Below are 7,856 nucleotides of genomic sequence, written 5' to 3'. Positions count from 1 at the left end.
GATTCCAGTAAGATCAGCTGCACTGTGACCAGACTACACAGATATGCACTTTGATACACCGTTAGCAGATATACCGTTTGATACACCGTTAACAGATATGCAGTTTGATACACCGTTAGCAGATATACCATTTGATACACTGTTAACAGATATGCAGTTTGAGGGTAAACAGATATGCAGTTTGAGTGCTGAAGATGAGGTAATTGTTTAAAATAGCAGATGTTCATATCCTTTATCTCTGATAAGCTGTGGTGTATTTTTTACTGTTGTCTTTTGCCTGTACCATAACCTGAAAGGATGGTTTGTGAATTTTTACAGAAAAAATGAAAAATGGTCAATATTATTATTTTTGCAAACACATATTTTAATAATAGTGATGATAAAATGCAATAATAATAACCATAACAATATTAATAATTATGTTATTATCATTATTATTATCATTATTATTAACAATAATAATACAATTTAAATTCTACAAAAGTAACACGTAAATCATAAAAGTATTATAATTAAGTTGATAAAAAAAAAAAATTAAAAAAAAAGTGTTCTCCTTTTTCTTTTTACTGTCACTTTAATACATACTTTTCTTTCGCTTCTCTTGTTCAACTGTTCTACCATGTCTGTGTGTCTGTCTGTGTGTCTGTCTATCTGTGTGTCTGTCTGTCTGTGTGCCTGTCTGTCTGTGTGCCTGTCTGTCTGTGTGCCTGTCTGTCTGTGTGCCTGTCTGTCTGTGTGCGGCCAGGTCCTGCCAGCACTGGAGGGTTTGTGAGAAACGGTCACTCTGGTCACCCTGCATCAGTGTCCTGCTGGAATGTTTACCCTGGCTGCCGCCCCACACAGCAGGTGCACGCGAGGGGGGGGGCTGCATTGTGTCCAGGAGACAGGGACACCAGGGGCCCCGGGTCCCTCCTGCAGAGGTCAGAGGGAGATACGAATCTCTGCCAGCAGCTTCTCCAGTAGCTGAGCGTGACCCCGGGCCGCCCAGCTACAGCCTGGCCCAGCCCCCAGCACAAAGGGCCTCAGTAAAGAGACACCACCCCTGCTGCCCCAGCGTTGCTGCCCCTGCGCTGCTGCCCCTGTGCAGAGGCTCCACGCTCCACCCTCCACCAGCACATGAACCAAATGATACCAGAGGTGTAGCTTTCCTCCACCCCCCAGCCTCTTCACTCTGAAAGAAGTCCTTTACACACCACACACAGAAGCTCGCTCTCTGATCAGCAATTACACACTTTAGAGGTATTAAATCTAGCAGAGGAGGGCGGCGCTCCCAGGAGACTGGTCCCTGAACACACCACATCTCCGTGGAAACGAACGCACAGACCTGCCGTTTGTTCACATTATTCATACATTTAAACGTGAGCTCAAGTTAAACAATTATCACAGCGTCCATTTCAGACGTATTTACTCAGCGGGTCTTCTATGCATGATGCATGTTTTACTACAGAGAATGTTGTTCTGTCTTTCAAACTTTTGCTACGTCTCTTTTTGACAATTGCTATATTTATAACTAACACAGGTTAAGAGTTGATTCATTTCTAAACTATAAAATGGCACAACAGATTATGGCTCATTAATATGCCATATTACTGATCCACTTAAATTCACTGTGTGCATTTCTCTATCTGTCTTTTAAAGTAATGTAGCTTGGCAAACTAGCGTCTCCTTGTTAATATATGCTAATGCCACTAAAAACACTTAGTCTCTGTCTCGGTGGAATAGCAGCCATATAAACACAATCATGAGCATCTCTGTCCACTTCTGCGCTCCAAAAAACGAGATGCTGCCAGTTTGGTGCCCAAACAAAGGCTGCATCATGGATCCAAAGATATCACCAGCCAGCCCAATGCACACATCAGACCATTGCTCTCCGAGTACTGCAGGATCCCATTCACCCACCAGCACACATGAATGATCGACCAGTTAGAGAGCTGCACCAATATCCTCTTCTGGCTCTCTGATTTGACATCAGAGCCATATTGTAGACATCAGCCCATCTGGCAACAATATAATAGGCTTGTTTGGCAGACACTCCCCTCCAAAGGGGAGTAACAGGGCGGAATCCAACCTGTGACCTCTTGATCAGCAGCCAGATGCTCTAACCACTGTGCTAAATCCACAACAAAACATGAAACCACACTGATCGCTTCAACCACAAGGTAACAGTTAATACTGACGGTCTGAAGAAGAGACATTGTTACTACTCACCTCATCAGTTACAGATAATAATTAAAAGGCAACTCTGCCACAGAAAGAGAAACATTTGGCCTCTTCCTGGCTTCTGTAATGTGTAAAGTGTATAAAAGTACCACTGTAGTTTGGAGGTGTATGAAGAGGACAATGCGTTACATGCTCACAGTTCAGATTCACACTTAAGATGACAGCAGTGACGGGACCCACAGGTGAAAATGAACTGGCACAGGTAGCTTTAACATTATGTCACCTCCGACATTACTTTGACGTCTCCACACAGAACCGGTTACTGTCGTTTCAGCAATCTAGAAACACACAGGTTCCACTTCCCCTGTAGAGGAGCAGAGCCTGAAAGCTCCATGCAGAGGGGAGAGGACTGCTCCTTGGCAGGGCAGCGGCCCTGTGTTGACACCCAGGGCAGGAGCAGCTGAAGGACAGACAGAGAGAAGCTCTAGAAGAGGCAGAGAAGTGAAGTGACAGGAGACAGTTGCTCCGCATTGCGTCAGGCTACAGTGTCACACCTGTCACTCTTCAATCTTCAGCCATCAGCCAGCGAACACCTCGCTCACTCACATCACCAGCAGCTGCCAAACATGCCCTTAGTGGTGTCACACAGACACTGCCTCTGTCTAACTCTCCACATTCTGTCACTGGAGAGAGAGGGAAGAGAGGAGAGAGCTAAGAGAGAGAGAGAGAGAGAGAGAGAGAGAGAGAGAGAGAGAGAGAGAGAGAGAGAGAAAGAGAGAGAGAGAGAGAGAGAGAGAGAGAGAGAGAGAGAGACAGAGACAGAGACAGAGACAGAGAGAGAGAGAGAGAGAGAGAGAGAGAGAGAGAGAGAGAGAGAGACAGAGAGAGAGAGAGACACAGAGAGAGAGACTGAGAGAGAGAGAGGCAACCGTGTATTTACATATGGAAAGGTCACAAACAGCCTGAAGGCACTGTGCTAATTAGAGAATGTGGGGGGAAAAAAACTCCAAAGATAAATTGAAAGACAGAAATGCAGACTTATCTAAGAGTATTAGCTTAATGAAAGTGGGGAGAAGGTGAACTGAAGTGGATGTGAGGGTTGGACCTTGAAAAGGACACGGTGAGTTTTTTGATATGAGCTCAGGAAAGCACAAAGACAATCAGAGTTTGTAATTATCTTCTTGATAATAGAATTAGATTTTATCTGTTAAAAACCCAGAATATTTTGTGAGGGTTTCCCTCCCAGTGTTGATAGCAGCTTCCCTTCATGTGCGAGTCCTGTGTTGCCTGCTTAGCCCAGCCAGGCCTCGACAGAGACGTTGACCATATGATCATATTCAGATGACCGGGCGTATCTTAGCCAGATAAGCGAATCAACCTTTATAATTCAATGTGACAAGCTGACAGGGAAAATGAGTGTAACATTTTATACTTATATGAATTTTTGTGTCACATCGCCTTCTGTGCACTTGTTTGTCTCCGCGCTGCTAGCCGAGGGCAGCTTTGCTCCTGTCCAGGGGTGGCAGCGCCTCGCCCTGCTGAATCTCATGATTAATTTGGGATGCTCCCCTTAATTATCACCCCAAAGGAAGTGTAGATTTCCTGCCCCCGTGTTCCCTGGGAACAAAAACACGCCGAAAACGGAGTTAGGACCTGAGGGAGACAGACAGTGTCCAAAGTGACATTACAGGAGTGGCGGAGCGGGGGTTTGAGCTGGACGGGGACCAGGGCACACCCTCAGGATCGCCAGGCCTTTTAATCAGCGTCTGGAGAGGAAACAAGCTCCCTATTAGTCTCAGATCATTTGCTTTAACGCTGACAAAAAAAATCAAACCCAGAGCTTCGCATGGTGATGCCACCCGACGGTTGAAACAGTCCGTCCTCGCGCCAGGCCTTCTGCCGCCGCCGGCCGCGCCCTCATTAACGGGTGGCTCTCTTACTTCCACTGAGATTGGCATATGATGGATGGGGGCAAAACTAAAATGTGATTTTCCGAGAGGATTGGACTAATTGGGTTGAATGGCGCCGGGCCTGGTCCGTGACAGCCAAGTGGAACGCTGGAAGGACGATATGCAACAGCAGCTTGAGGAGCTCTCAGCCGACACGCTGCCAGGATGGTGGTGTGTGTGTGGGGGGGGGGGGGGGGCAGAGACAGAGCGAGGGGGAGATGGCATGACCGTATGTGGCCCTGCAAGACCCTGGGGGTCACACCAGCTCTTCTGGCCCACCAAGGGGCAGCCTGCTGTGGGAGCGGCACAACAAGGACCTGCCCTCCAGCCAGGTCTGGCCCACAGCAGCCTCACACACTACAACAGTAATTAGTCCTGCATGAGGACTACCTTGTTAGGGATGCAAATGAATCCTTTCTTGACGTGAACAATGTGAAGTCTTGGGAACTACGTCCGTGACCGGCCAACGTACGATCGTGTCTTGTGTCACAAGTGCACGCAACAAAGCAGCTGTCAGAGTAAGAATGAGGAGTCACTGATCCCAGCCTGTAATAGCCCCATGCTAACATGCTAACTGTACAGAGTCCGAGCTTGTGTGAAAATCCAGAAGGCATACAGAGCTCTGGCCTCACAGCTCTCTGGCCTCACAGCTCTCTCCTGTAACTGTGTTCAATCTTAAAACCATTAAAAGCACATCTGATCCTTCTGGCTTCCTGTCAAGCAGCCATGGCTGTTTGAGCAGGACGGCCAGACCCACCAACGGACAATTGGACACTTTGTCTCCTCAGAAGGACAGAAAAAAAACGAGAATTCCCTTACAAAAGGACAAGAAAAGCGGGTGTAATTGGTATATTTGGAGGCCTCTTGTTTCAGGGTCGGCGTGGTCGCTGGTGAAATGTAGCCTGTAAGAGTAGAGGCCCAGTCCTGATGAGGAGGCCTGCCCTCCCCCTCTCCCCCTCCCCCCCCCCTCTCCCCACCCCGCCCGGCGGTGACACAGCGCAGCCTCCGTGGGACGTCTGGACGATGATAACAGCTTGATCGGGAGGTATATGTAACAAATGAGATCAATTAAGGTGTCCGTGAGGGGCACCTGCTATGGCGTCTGGTTTCAGCCGGCCAGACCCTCATCTTTGTTTCCCTCTGCGGGATTCTATTTGCAACCTCATCACTTCCCCGGGCAACAATGGAGGGTCTTGTTCCCCTAATGGACAGAGCGCTGGCAGGCTGGGCTCCTCTCCTCCAGGCCCCTCAGTATCAGTACCCTGCCCTGCTCCACTTGGGGACCAGGGGCAAGCTAGCAGAAACCACCCCCCTTCTTTACCCCCCCACTTTAACCTCACCCTTCAACTCCAGCTCTCCCACCAACACACACTCCACTTTCAGGATCTCAACAGGCGTGGTTTGTAACAAATTTGTAACTCCAATTCCCTTTAATTGAGTGAAAGTGGGCCCAACAAGAGCCTGGTGGAAGGCTGCAGTATAGAGAAAAGCAGATAGACCAGGCAGGGAGGAGGTGACCAGGCAGGGTGGAGGTGACCAGGCAGGGAGGAGGTGACCAGGCAGGGAGGAGGTGACCAGGCAGGGAGGAGGTGACCAGGCAGGGAGGAGGTGACCAGGCAGGGAGGAGGTGACCAGGCAGGGAGGAGGTGACCAGGCAGGGTGGAGGTGACCAGGCAGGGTGGAGGTGACCAGGCAGGGAGGAGGTGACCAGGCAGGGAGGAGGTGACCAGGCAGGGAGGAGGTGACCAGGCAGGGAGGAGGTGACCAGGCAGGGAGGAGGTGACCAGGCAGGGAGGAGGTGACCAGGCAGGGAGGAGGTGACCAGGCAGGGTGGAGGTGACCAGGCAGGGAGGAGGTGACGAGGCAGGGAGGAGGTGACCAGGCAGGGAGGAGGTGACCAGGCAGGGAGGAGGTGACCAGGCAGGGAGGAGGTGACCAGGCAGGGTGGAGGTGACCAGGCAGGGAGGAGGTGACCAGGCAGGGTGGAGGTGACCAGGCAGGGAGGAGGTGACCAGGCAGGGAGGAGGTGACCAGGCAGGGTGGAGGTGACATCCAGTTGTGTTTGTGTGTTGTTCTATTGTCTGCGGAAGACAGGGAAGGGAGGATGTCGGGTTGAAGGAGAGGTCCTAAACTGTTGATTTTCTACCAGTTTCACCTCTGAAATATGACAAGGCTTGTTTCTGTTTGTTTGAGTCTCACCCAGGACACGTGGATGTGAGTGGGTCTGTCTGTCCACGGCCCCTCCCCCAAGGACCTCTGCCCTCCCAGGACACCAATTGTCAGTCGGCTCCAAAAGAAGCAAGTCTGCAAATTCTTTTCAAAGCGTTGTGTTTTGCTAGCTGGTGATGGAGAGGGTAGATAACCAGGAGGAGGTCTATACAAAATCACCTGCTGAAGAGAACGGACAATTATCCTGAGTTACAGAGCCTCGTGACAACAACCATCACACCAGACGCTTGGATCAGCTTGATGAATGATGGGGATGTTCACATACACCCCTCACACACACACACACACACCCTTACACACCCCTCACACATACACATCCTCCGCCGAACTCAGTCCAGCCGAGCAGTTAGACAGGGTTGTTTGCTATAACCTTGTAATCAAGCCAGCTAGGATGACAGCTTACTATTACCTCATGATAACAAGCCCACCGCAATTTAGGGGCTTAAAAAAGGCCCTCTCCCTCGCTCCCTTACAACCCCCTCACCACCTCCCCCCCTCAGCCCCTCCACCCCCCCCCCTCGCCCCCGCCCCCCCCCCAGTGGAGACGGGGCCTCTCGGACTGAGAGAGCAGCAGGGCTGTTATCTTTGTCCCTAATTTGTTTTCAAGAACTGTGATTTCCATTTCAGTCAGATTACACCTTTTAATGTTTCGCGGGGAGAGAGAGAGAGAAGTGGACAAGCGCCGGACATGAATATTCCTCGTCTGTGGTGAGGGGGGGGAGGGAGGGGAGAGAGACGGGGAGGGGGGGGGAGAGACGGAGGGGTGTGTTGGGGGATTTCAAACGGTGCCATTTCCAAGTCCTTAAGTGGAGAGGATTACAATTACAATTAAAAAATCAAAAGACCTGCGTGTCCATTTAACGATAGCTCATAACCCTCTGTGTCTTTCTAAAGGCTGTGAGATACGCAGCTAGACAGAGAGGCATGCAGAGAGGCAGGCAGAAGCAGGTAGAGAGGCAGGCAGAGAGGCAGGTAGAGAGGCAGGCATAGAGGCAGGCATAGAGGCAGGCATAGAGGCAGGCGGAGAGGCAGGTGGAGAGGCAGGCAGAGAGGCAGGCAGAGAGGCAGGCAGAGAGGCAGGCAGAGGCATGCAGAGAGGCAGGCAGAGGCAGGTAGTGGCAGGTAGAGAGGCAGGCAGAGGCAGGTAGAGAGGCAGGCAGAGAGGCAGGCAGAGAGGCAGGTAGAGAGGCAGGCAGAGAGGCAGGCAGAGAGGCAGGCAGAGAGGCAGGAAGAGGCAGGTAGAGGCAGGAATAGAGGCAGGTACAGAGGCAGGCAAAGAGGCAGGCAGAGAGGCAGGTAGAAGCAGGCAGAGAGGCAGGCAGAGAGGCAGGCAGATGCAGGCAAAGAGGCAGGCAGAGAGGCAGGCAGAGAGGCAGGCAGAGAGGCAGGCAGAGAGGCAGGCAAAGGCAGGTAAAGAGGCAGGCAGACAGGCAGGCAGAGGCATGCAGAGAAGCAGGCAGAGGCATGCAGAGAGGCAGGCAGAGGCATGCAGAGAGGCAGGTACAGAGGCAGGCATAG

At 51.0% G+C, this 7,856-nt stretch overlaps 1 pseudogene; it reads left to right on the top strand.

The window, feature by feature from the left end:
- Positions 1-4,179: 4,179 nt before the first annotated feature.
- On the top strand, positions 4,180-7,856 carry LOC146260587 (uncharacterized; annotated as a pseudogene).

Source organism: Hypomesus nipponensis, chromosome 12, assembly GCF_054491055.1.
Source record: "Hypomesus nipponensis isolate SF chromosome 12, ASM5449105v1, whole genome shotgun sequence".
Classification (NCBI taxonomy): Eukaryota; Metazoa; Chordata; class Actinopteri; order Osmeriformes; family Osmeridae; genus Hypomesus; species Hypomesus nipponensis.
This window is presented reverse-complemented; position numbering and strand designations above follow the sequence as displayed.